Raw genomic sequence first — 12,088 nt, 5'->3', positions numbered from 1 at the left:
ATATCTTCACACTTCAAGGTTATGCAATATGACTGGGTCTTTTTTAGAGCTTTCCATGGACCAAGTCACAGAACATACCCCTACGGGTCTGGGATCTTAGACTGGGTTTGCAAGCAAACAAGAATGCTGTGGTGTGAGATACTGCTCTTGAATTCTGTCCCGTGTAAGAACCTCAGTACTCAGTTATTGCAATGTGTTCTATGTGGGGTTATCCTTGGGCCTGGTCTGGAAGTGGCACAAAAGGCTGTGACTAGACTTTTGATGGGGAAAGTCTATCAACAGTCCATAACTGTTCCTCAAAAGTTTGTACTGGCTGCCCACACACTACCGAGCCAGATTCAAGGTCCTTGTATTAATTTTCAAGTCCCTTAACAACTTGGGTCCAGGATTACCTCAGGGACCGCCCGATCCCTTATATCCCTGTCCAATTGCTGGGGTCTTTGGGGGAGTCACTATTAGTGGTCCCCTGTGGCTCAGAAGCATAGCTCATAGACACCAGGGACCATGCATTTAATATCGTGGGCACAGTTTTTATGGACCTCCCTTCCATTTGAGATCAGGCAGACCCCCTCCCTGCTAAACTTTCAGCCCCTGCAGGCAACCCCATTCCAGCAGGCATTTTAAACTGATGTTTTTGATTTTATAGTTTTAACTGATTTTTACTTTTTGTATTGTATCCTTGTAAACCGCTCAGAGGTTGTTGTAGTTAAGCAGTATAGAAATTGTTTAAATAAATAAAGAAGAAGAAACTCCCTGCAAATTAAAAAAAAAAAGCCCGACACAACAAGGAGAATGAATCTTACCTATCCCTTTGCCTGTTGTGTTGGTTTTCTATTTGCAGTGAGTTCTTAACTTAGGGAGAAGGGACATAGGTTGTACCGCTTCAGTATACAGTGGTACCTCGGGTTACATACGCTTCAGGTTACAGACTCCGCTAATCCAGAAATAGTACCTCTGGTTAAGAACTTTGTTTCAGGATGAGAACAGAAATTGTGTCCTGGCGGCGCAGCGGCAGCAGGAGGCCCTATTAGCTAAAGTGGAGCTTCAGGTTAAGAACAGTTTCCGGTTAAGAACGGACCTCTGGAACGAATTAAATTCTTAACCCGAGGTACCACTGTACATCACTGCTTCTTAACCTGAGGTACCACTGTATACTGGATGCTTTGTGATGCTGCAGGCCACTGAAATAATACACGGGTAAACCAGATATAATGCCTTCAGTAATCATGACAATCCCAGTTGCTGTAAAGATGCAATCTGCTCTCTTCAGTAGCTGGAAGCTGGGAGAGCGTTGGAAGAAAGCGAGATGTCATTGTTCAGGCAGCTTCAATGCAAACAGACAGTGGCATCTTGATTATTCTCTGCTTGTCCACTGTCACACCAGAGCACAAACAATCCCATCCATGCAGTGCCCCCCCCTTTTCTCCAAGTTCAGCTAGATGCAGCTGTCGCTACTCACTTATAGTCAACCCTTTTATTCTCGGAGCGTACTGTAGCTCAGCTGAATTTACTGCTATGCAGTATCTTTCCCTGGAAAGTGTATACTACAAGTATATCAGCAGCAAGTCAATGGATCAGTGTCACATGTTGGCATTATATATTTACCAAATCAATATTGTGCCCTTTCTTTTGATTTTGTGAGCTCTGGAGCCAAAAGCCTTTGAATTAAACATCAAAAAGAATGGCAGTTCACCTCCGGCCATGGGGTTAAATCAAAGCCTAAATTAAATCTAGGCAGTATTATGTAATAGCCAAACACCTCAACCCTTTTGATGATTAAAGTATTTTACTTCTTTATACTGGAGTCCTAAGTGCATTTGCCGGGAAGCAAATCCTATTGATTTCAGCTGAACTTTTCATATTAGAGTTCCTAGGATTGCACGCCTTGTCCTACACTGCAATTCTGTACACGTCTACTCAAAATTAAGTCCCATTGTGTTTAATAGGGTTTGCTCCCAGGTATGTGGGTATAGAATTGCAGCCCAAGAGAAGTGTCTGAAGCCCGTGACTATCTGTGGTTTTAACTGCCTAACTACAGCCTTATAAGCATTGTGTAATTGTATAAACCTTGTGTATAAATGCAGGGGTAGCTAATCTGCGGTTCTCCAGCAATTCCTAACAGCTCCAGCCAGCCCACTTGTCCCAAACAGAATTAATTAAATGGTGAAATGATGTGCAGAAGAATTTATAGTGCACTGTTACTCATGTTTACCTGGAACAAGTGTTGCTATGTCCATTGTACTCTTTCCCCCAGCAAAAAATTATCTGGTCCCAGATATTGCATGCCTATCATGTCACACCCAGATGCAAACCACAGGTTATGGGAGGGAACAGAGGCAATATATATTTCTGCATTCCTATAAAGCAGGGAGTTTGCTGTAAAGTTTGCTACCTGATATATTATTTTGTAAGGTGGGAGAATTGCATGGCGTTTTAACCTATAGACATGCACAGAAGTGGTTTGTGGTGTGCCTAGGATGGTCGTTGCAAAAACTAGGAATTAAGGCGAAATCTACGTAAAGTTAATTAAGGTACTTTGAAATTGCACTGGAAGAGACTTACGGATGTGTTTAACTCGCCCATTGAAAATATGGGGCTTGGGCATGCACAGCTGTGGCTGGGACATGCCCTAAAACCGGTTTGTAAGAAATTGGGAGGACTTGCTGTTTTAGATGTAAAACACACTAACCTGCAATGCAGGAATATTTTGTCCAGTGTGGAGTTCAAACCCATAACCCTGAGATTAAGAATCTTGTGCTCTACTGACTGAACTAGCTCAGAAACAGCTGCACAGCTGTGGTTTGTGGGCTGTAGGCCCTCCAGAGAAGTCGCTGGAGAAGTCCCTTTTAGCTGCATGACCTGTCGGAACACGCCTGGGGTCACACGCAGCCCCCGGAATGAGACAGACCTCTCCGGGCGTCTTCCTGATGAAGCGCAGCCTGGGACATTCACAAATCAGTCCCAGTGTGCACCAGCGACGCATATCAAAAGACATGTGCATGCTGACTCAGCAGAGTATAGCAGAAACGACCGTGGAGCACGAGTATAGCATTCTAAGTGGTTTATTAAGCAATATATACAGGACAAAGCAACCATGGCGTCCTCTCACATCTTCTCCAAGAGAGAGAGAAAGAAAAGTACAAAAGTACAGTACAGCAGAAGACGGATAAGACTGACTTCCGTTCTCACACTTTCCAAGCCTAGAAAGTAAACACTAACGTGATGTAACAATCACACACCTAGCAACGGAGGAATGAAATGCTAACATTTCTCCTGGGATTGCCATGCAGAATTCTGCTCAGCTTAGAATAGTGAATTTTATCTGCTGTGGCAAATCACACTGCTGTCGGGCCAACAGACCTGCCATTAATGTTTGGCTGTGTAGTTCGCAAGTTTCAAATAAAAATACATGGCATTTCAGATACCTGTATCCAAGTTGTCTACTTTTTCTGTCTTTTGCTATATGCGCAAGTTAGTTCGTCTTATTGGTCAAAAACGTGACAAAGCTGTGAAGGAAATTTAAGAACTTGGCACTTCTTAAACCTTCTCTCTAAACTTCTATTCATTACCCAGGTTTTATATATATACACACACACGCACACACACACACACATATATATGAAATGTATTGTGGCACTCTGCAAATGTGAATATAAAAGCCTGAAAGCAGCTTAGCCAGCATGGTTTACCTTGTTCCCAAGGAATCTTAAGAAGAGATAACATTTTCTTGTAAACCTGCATATCACAGGGTCTGTTAGAGAAGGTATTATATTTGTGTTTGTGTTTGCGATGTAAACGTGTCATGTTCTTTTAGGGTTTTGCCATAGCCTAGATTCCTATTTCTTCAGATAAATGCTGGGATTCTCAGTACTGTAACAACTATGGAAGGCACTGATAAAGCCTTGCAGTGACTAAATAAAATTGGCTGTTTTGTATTAGCAGATCAGTATATATATCTAGCAATGCATGCAAGTTTCACTTTCCTATAAGCCTTACTACTGTACAACTTTCCTCCGAGATCTAAGACTATTGTCCTCTGCATTCTTGGGGTTAAATCAGTGAGACTTTACCACATTATAATGAAAACTAAGGTTAAAGCTACAATTCTATGCACATTTACCAGGAAATAAATCCTACTGAACTCAATGCGACTTTTGAGCAGACGGGTCTAGACCCATGCTGTATTATTATTATTATTATTATTATCATCATCATTATTGCTATTATCATTTATATACCACCCTATTCCTGAAGGTTTCAGGGCAGTTCACAGAAAAGATCACAACCCCCCCCCCCCCGAAAAGAGCCACATTTTTAAAGGGCATAGGATGTCAAACAGATCGACCAAAGGCCTGCTTAAAAAGGAACGTTTTTGCCTGGCGCCTAAAGGTGTCCAATGAAGGCGCCAGGTGAACTTTCCTGGGGAGAGCATCCCACAGATGGGGAGCCACTGCAAAAAAGGCCCGTTAAAATGTGAGAAATGGGACTCACAGCATTCTCCTGATCTACATTCCTAAACTGGTTTGGGCATTCACGACTCAAAGCTCAAGATGGATTCACTTTCCTAGGCATATCATTATGGGTATCCTGTGAAGAGAGTACTTGAATACTGTAGCCAGAATAGCACCCTTTGGATATTATAAGAATTCTCATCATCTCATTGAAAGAGATGGGTTTGCTTAGTGGGGAGAAAGGATGTTTAAAAGAGAAACGTCAAATTCCACATACTAATATTACTATGGAAGGAACATCAGCATGCTGAAGGGTTTTGTACCTTGGCTGTCCTTTGAAAGATGGGCCCTGGGAGGCAGGAAGGGGAGGAAGGCAATGCAAGATATCACCCTCTCCAGAGGGCATGCTTAATGCTCCCATGGCCAGTTATCATGTGCCTAAAAAGAATACCCTTTTCCAAGACGTGACATGTTAGTTTTCCTTTTCCTAAATTGTAAGCAGCATCCACAGTTACTTCCCTTCACTGTTACAAAACAGTGGGTGGAGTCATAACGATGCCGAGAAGGGCTGGCCGAAGCCTTTAAATTATTCCCAATCTTAATCTTTTAATTGTTCCCTAAGACTGTCATGGAGCATTACCAGCACAGAATGCAGAGGCTGATGAGCAAGTCTTCTTACCTCTCCATCCACTTTCTCTCTCACTCCCTGAATGATCAAACCAAAGGAGCTCGCTATGCCTCTAGAGCCCTAATGACCAAGGAGCCAGCAGAGGGAGGTGTCACAATGAAGGGCGTGTCACAAGGAACTCTGCAACCTAGCAACCACCAGCACTCAACTGACACTGCTCTCAACTGACACTACTAAGTTTCCTTATATAGCTTTTAATCCACGTTCAGCTTTTTACAAATATATAAAATGAAATTTATTGCTTTATAGTCTAGATTCTGTTGTTCCTGCACCTACTGAGCATTAGCTATCTAATCTACCTCTCTGCCTCTTTGGTCCTATACAGTGGTACCTTGGGTTAAGAACTTAATTCATTCTGGAGGTCCCTTCTTAACCTGAAACTGTTCTTAACCTGAAGCACCCCTTTAGCTAATGGGGCCTCCCGCTGCCACTGCACCACTGCTGTACAATTTCTGTTCTCATCCTGAAGCAAAGTTTTTAACCTGAGGTAATATTTCTGGGTTAGCAGAGTCTGTAACCTGAAGCGTATGTAACCCGAGGTACCACTGTATTGCTGAACAGTGGAAAACCAGAAATCACCCCTTTTGTATTTATTCATTTTATTGCCCTCCTTCACCAGCAGGTCCTAGGGCAAGTTACAACCATCCAAAATTATTATTGTTGCTATTAATTAAATATGTATACTGTCCTATACCCAGAGATTTCAGGGCAGTTCACAGGATAAGATCATAATATAAAAATACAAAATACATAATAAAAACAAAAACAGCCCAATAACACCCTCCAAAACAAAGGGCATTGGATGTCAACAGGGAGAGTCTTGAAAATACAACTCTGGTGTCAAAGACCAGGTAACAGACCCCCCAAGTACCCCCATTTCCCAGGGACCGTCCCAGATCTACAGAAGCTGTCCCAGTTTCTGATGTGATCCTGGAATGTCCTGCTTTTCCTCAGGACCTCCCTATTTTAAAGGTTCCCTAAGACTGTCATGGAGCATTATCAGCACAGAATGCAGATGCTGATCAGAAAGTCTACTTACATCTCCATCCACTTTCTCTCTCACTCACTGAATGATCAAACCAAAGGAGATCGCTATGCCTCTAGAGCCCCAGTGACCAAGGAGCCAGCAGAGGGAGGTGTCACAATGAAGGGCGTGTCACAAGGACCCCCGCAACCTAGCAACCACCAGCACTGAACTGACACAACTCTCAACTGAGACTACTAAGTTTGCTTAAAAGGTAAAGGTACCCCTGCCCGTACGGGCCAGTCTTGACAGACTCTAGGATTGTGCGCTCATCTCACCGGGAGCCAGCGCTGTCCGCAGACACTTCCAGGTCACGTGGCCACCATGACGAAGCTGCTCCGGCGAACCGGCACCAGAGCAGCAAACAGAACGCCGTTTACCTTCCCGCTAGAAAGCGGTACCTATTTATCTACTTGCACTTTGACATGCTTTCGAACTGCTAGGTGGGCAGGAGCTGGGACCGAACGACGGGAGCGCACCCCGCCGCGGGGATTCGAACCGCCGACCATGCGATCGGCAAGTCCTAGGCGCTGAGGTTTTACCCACAGCGCCACCCGCGTCCCTAAGTTTGCTTATATGGCTTTTAATCCATGTTTAGCCCCAACACATTTTAAAAGGGCATTGGATGTCAATCAGATCAACGGAAGGGCCTGGTTAAAAAGGAACCTCTTTCCCTGGCGCCTAAAGGTGTATAATGAAGGCGTCAGGCAAACTTCACTGGGGAGAGTATCCCACAGATGGGGACCCACTTCAGAGAAGGCCTGTTCTCATGTTGCCACCCTCTGGACCTCTCAAGGAGGAGGCACACAAAGAAGGACCACAGAAGATGATTTCAGGGTCTGGGTAGGTTCATATGGAGATAGGTGGTCCTTGAGGTATTGCGGTCCTGAGCTATTTAAGGCTGTATAGTGTCCTCGATCTGTTAGGAGTTGGTATGAAACTGCCTGTAGCTAGGAAAATGTCTACTGTGCTTAAACAAGTGAAACATGAAAGTTTGCGAAAACCTGAACTGTTGTAGATGTTACCTTTGATGTGCTGAAAGGCAACTTAGTTTAATATCCAGGTGCTAGACGGCTTTTCGCATTCCTTAGCAAATGATAAATATGTGGTAGCTATACTGCAGAAAATGTTTGTATGTTACAAAATCCATCATAAAAGGGATGTCTTTCCAGAAGAACCTTCCTTGGAAGGGGAAAAGAAGCAGAAATGTGGAGTATTTAAAAGTGCCACTAGACTTTAGGGGTTTTTGGGGGGCTGTACATAACTACTTTCTGGAAACTCCTTCCCAAACCTTGTTTCCCCAAGCAAGACTCTAGAATTAAATTCTTATCAAATCTAGATGACCTTTCTTTTTAACAGAAAGATTTATGGGTTTTTATATACATATATAGTGAATCAACACTCTCTTTGACACAAAGGGAGGCTGTGTTTAGAAACTAGCATAGAAAGCTGCACTGCACATTGAGACAGTGTTAGAAATAAGACGTGTTTTCCTTCCTGAAGGGCAAAGTGCTAAATCTACCACTGAGTTTTATTATTTCACCAGTAGCACTTAGCCTATAACAGATCTAGTAATATTGCTAACTGCGGCTTCCTTTCATCTGCTGATGTAAAATGGCAGAGCTTCGACACCTCCTTAGACATGAAAAGATTTTTACCTTGACTCGTGATAACAGCTCCCATTAATCTTTCTCACTGTGAGCTGTCTGCATTTTATCCTAAAAGTGCTAATGCTAAAGTTTTCAGAGAAGGCTTGGAGATAGGAAAGAGGAGCCGGTCAGAAAATTCTTTCTAAAAAGATTTAAAATTCTCTTTCAGTCAATAAATGTGGTTTTCATTTTCTGCTTCAGCAAAATGCAATCAACTCTTTCAAAAAAACCCAAGATTAATTATTGTTTCTTGGAGGTACGCAAGACAGCCTCCTGGTTACAGTAGCTTCCCTATTTATTTATGTTTTTGTAGGGGGAAATGTTTGTAAGATAGCTAATTAGTTGCTGATGGACCTTCTCTTCACGTTTGCCTCTGGGTGACAACATAGAGCTAAAGAAGAATACAATAGAATTGGTAAAGGTAAAGGACCCCTGGATGGTTAAGTCCAGTCAAAGGCGACTGTGGAGTTGCAGCACTCATCTCGCTTTCAGGGCAAGGGAGCCAGTGTTTGTCCACAGACAGCTTTTTGGGTCATGTGGCCAGCATGACTAAACTGCTTCTGGTGCAATGGAACACCGTGATGGAAAACAGAGTGCATAGAAACGTTGTTTACCTTCCCACCTCAGATATACTGTACCTATTTATCTACTTGCACTGGCATGCTTTCGTACTGCTAGGTTGGCAGGAGCTGGGACAGGGCAACGGGAGCTCAATCCGTCTCGCAGATTCGAACCGCCAACCTTCTGATCAGCACCACCCGCACCTCCTTACTCTGTCCCAGCTCCTGCCAACCTGGCAGTTCAAAAGCACACCAGTGCTTACACAGCCCACTGCTCCATGGATGGAAGGAATGCATGAGGGCCCACCAGCCCCACCAGTGGACTTCCCATTGGGTTTGATGCATAGGTAGAGCTGCTCCATATGAAGAGGAAGTCTGGTTGGGTCAGGTTCCTCCTTGCCTGGAGGAGATTGGCTGTAGGGCAGGGGGCTGATGGTCTATAGCTCCACTAGTAGTGCTTTGTCCACAGGAAGTCCCAAATTGAATCCCTCTCAGGAGAGCTAGGAAGGGTTCCTGCCTGAAACTCTGGAAAGATGGTACCATTGTTGGCAATGGATTGCATCTCCAGGGCTGAAGTCATCCAGCTATGTTAGCAGCAGCCAAGTGACCTCCCTAGGTAGTGTGTATGGAAGTCCTGGACTGCCCAGGCGGCCTCGCTGATGTGGTCCTGAGGAAAGGAAAGCAATATCTTTGGCAACAGTTGGGCTGCAGGAGTTGCCACAAGGATGCCTACAAGAGTCCACTCTGGATTTGTGTAGGGTTTACTCCTTTTTCTCTCCCAAATATACCCCACAAAGCGGCCGAGGTTTAGGATCAGAGTTTCCCTTCTGCTAGATGGGCTACTTTCCCAGGTGGACGAGCCCCATCTGCCCCTTCCTTCCCTCTACAACACAGGCAGAAACTGCCTTCTTGACCGCTGGACACACTACACTGCTCCCTCGGGTTACAAACACCTCAGGTTACTTTGGGTTACAGACTCCGCTAACCTGGAAGTATCATAGAATAGAATCATAGAATCATAGAGTTGGAAGAGACCACAAGGGCCATCGAGTCCAACCCCCTGCCAAGCAGGAAACACCATCAGAGCACTCCTGACATATGGTTGTCAAGCCTCTGCTTAAAGACCTCCAAAGTAGGAGACTCCACCACACTCCTTGGCAGCAAATTCCACTGTCGAACAGCTCTTACTGTCAGGAAGTTCTTCCTAATGTTTAGGTGGTACCTCGGGTAGTAGTACCTCGGGTAGTAGTACCTCGGGTAGTAGTACCTCGGGTTGTAGTACTTCGGGTTAAGAACTTTACCTCAGGATGAGAACAGAAATCATGTGGTGGCAGCGGGAGGCCCCATTAGCTAAGGTTAAGAACGGTTTCAGGTTAAGAACAGACCTCCGGAACGAATTACGTTCGTAACCAGAGGTACCACAGTATTGGTTTCGTCCACTAACTCTGACTCCATATAAGGCAGATTTTTAAGTTCCCAGGAATAGGAATTGAATAACGGCCTTTCCCACACAGGTGGCAGAGAAACATTTCCATGGCAGGGATGTTGGCACAACATTATAATCCCCCATGCGTTCTTTCAACACATGGGAGGGCTGCCAAATATTTCCTGGTAAAATCGACATATAATGTTAAGCTGATAGAAATATAGCAGAAACACTTTCCAGCTACCTATGAAATGCAAGTTATCACACACAGAAAGTTATATACATCAGGAGCAGCTAAAAATGCCAGATCAAAAATCTTCATGATGAGTCGATGCCTTTGGAGAAATATGGAATATGTCAAAGTATAAGAGACATATTTTCTTTGCTGCTTTATTTGCAGTGGTGGTTTCCCCTCAAGCCCCAGTCTCTCTTCAGCAACTTCACCATGAATGGATAGGTCACTTGACAAATTTAGGGAGAGATAATTCGGAATGATAGACTTTCATGCCATTGTCCAACTCAACTGGGGAGATAACAAATCTGAATAGGCGATAAATATGTTGTCTTTGGCCTTTTCTTTTCCATCAGTTCAACCTAATTGGAGCCTTTGACACTAAGGTGTCAATGCAGGAATTGCTCCTTCAACTTTGTGGCAGGTGATTTGCATTTCAGAGTTTGACACATTTATAGTCTTTGATCTTTTAACCACCATCCTGCATCCCTGTTTGGGTTTTTGTTTTTTAAAAAACAACAGGTGAAGTGATCAGCTCTTCTTAGGACCAACAAGGAAAACCTAGATCAACCTTCCATATCCAGATCCATATTTACCTGGAAATGTCATTCTTTGCTCAACAACACTTAATTATGTGAAGAGGATTGTAGGCTTTATACTACAACTGTATACTCGGAAGAAAGTCTCTGTATGTTAATGTTGCTTAAAGGTAAAGGGACCCCTGACCATTAGGTCCAGTTGTGGCCGACTCTGGGGTTGCGATGCTCATCTTGCTTTATAGGCCAAGGGAGCCGGCGTACAGCTTCCGGATCATGTGGCCAGCATGACGAACCGGATCATGTGGCCATCATGTGGCGAACCAGAACAGTGCACGGAAACACCGTTTACCTTCCTGCCAGAGCGGTGCCTATTTATCTACTTGCACTTTGACGTGCTTTGGAACTGTTAGGTGGGCAGGAGCTGGGACTGAGCAACAGGAGCTCACCCCGTCACGGGGATTCGAACTGTCGACCTTCTGATCGGCAAGCCCTAGGCTCTGTGGTTTAACCCACAGTGCCACCCTCATCCCATTAATGTTGCTTACTCTCAGGTAATAAGGCTGCAAGCTTAATCTTATTTATATCAAACAAAGCAGCTGATTAGTAGTGATGCCAATCATGCTTTTCCAAACCTGGTTGGACTACAACTCCATCATCCCTGACTATAAGCCATTCTGGTTGGGAGTAATGGGAGTTGTAGTCCAAAATTTTTGGACTGGCCCAGAAAACAAAACCACACGTTCTAACATTATGGTACTGTAGATATCTTTATTTTAAATAAAGTTCACAAAGGTTTAATACAACAACAAGGTACAAACCAAAGGTGTACACTGGTTCCTGTTGATTTTAACCCTCCAAGGGATTTAAAAAAAATATTTCCGAAAGATAGGTCCCATATGATTCACTTAGATTGCACAATTTGTTCTGCAATGTGTACAATGAGGCACAATTTATTTTGGTTTTCCTAAGCATGAGAAGGAGCTGTACAGGGCACAATACACTAGAACTGCTGTAGCTCAACATGGATGAGAGCATGAGGAAAAGGGGGCTATTGTCCTTCCTGCTGTAGTTCTCTGTTCTCCATACAGGACATTCAGAATGTCCTCTGGGTGACGGCTTTTGGGTAGTGCAGAGATTTGCAGGAGAAAGAGAAAGTTCCTGTCATTAGTCTGGTCATCTGGACAGGGACACAGGTGGAGCTGTGGTCTAAACCACTAAGCCTCTTGGGCTTCCCAATTGGAAAGTCAACAGTTTGAATCTGTGCTATGGGGTGAGCTCTCATTGCTCTGTCCTAGCTCCTGCCAACCTAGCAGTCTGAAAGCACATCAGTGCAAATAGATAAATAGGTACCTCTGCAGTGGGAAGGTAAACAGCATTTCCATGCGCTCTGGTTTCCATTACTGTGTTCCGTTGTACCAGAAGCGGTTTAGTCATGCTGGCCACATGACCCGGAAAGCTGTCTCTGGACAAACGCCAGCTCCCTCAGCCTGGAAGCAAGATGAGCGCCGCAACCCCATAG

General features: G+C 44.2%; 1 long non-coding RNA gene across 1 annotated transcript; it reads right to left on the bottom strand.

The window, feature by feature from the left end:
- Window positions 1–766: 766 nt before the first annotated feature.
- Window positions 767–3,276, bottom strand: LOC309528293. The gene is made up of 2 exons (XR_014217614.1): window positions 1,058–3,276; window positions 767–1,024 (listed from the first exon to the last, which is right to left on the bottom strand). It is a non-coding gene; the product is annotated as an uncharacterized lncRNA (long non-coding RNA).
- Window positions 3,277–12,088: the final 8,812 nt, after the last annotated feature.

The sequence above is a fragment of the Podarcis vaucheri genome (genome assembly GCF_965113315.1).
Source record: "Podarcis vaucheri genome assembly, chromosome: 3".
Lineage (NCBI taxonomy): Eukaryota > Metazoa > Chordata > Lepidosauria > Squamata > Lacertidae > Podarcis > Podarcis vaucheri.
Note: the sequence above shows the minus strand (reverse complement) of the source record. Positions and strands in the feature narration are given on the sequence as shown.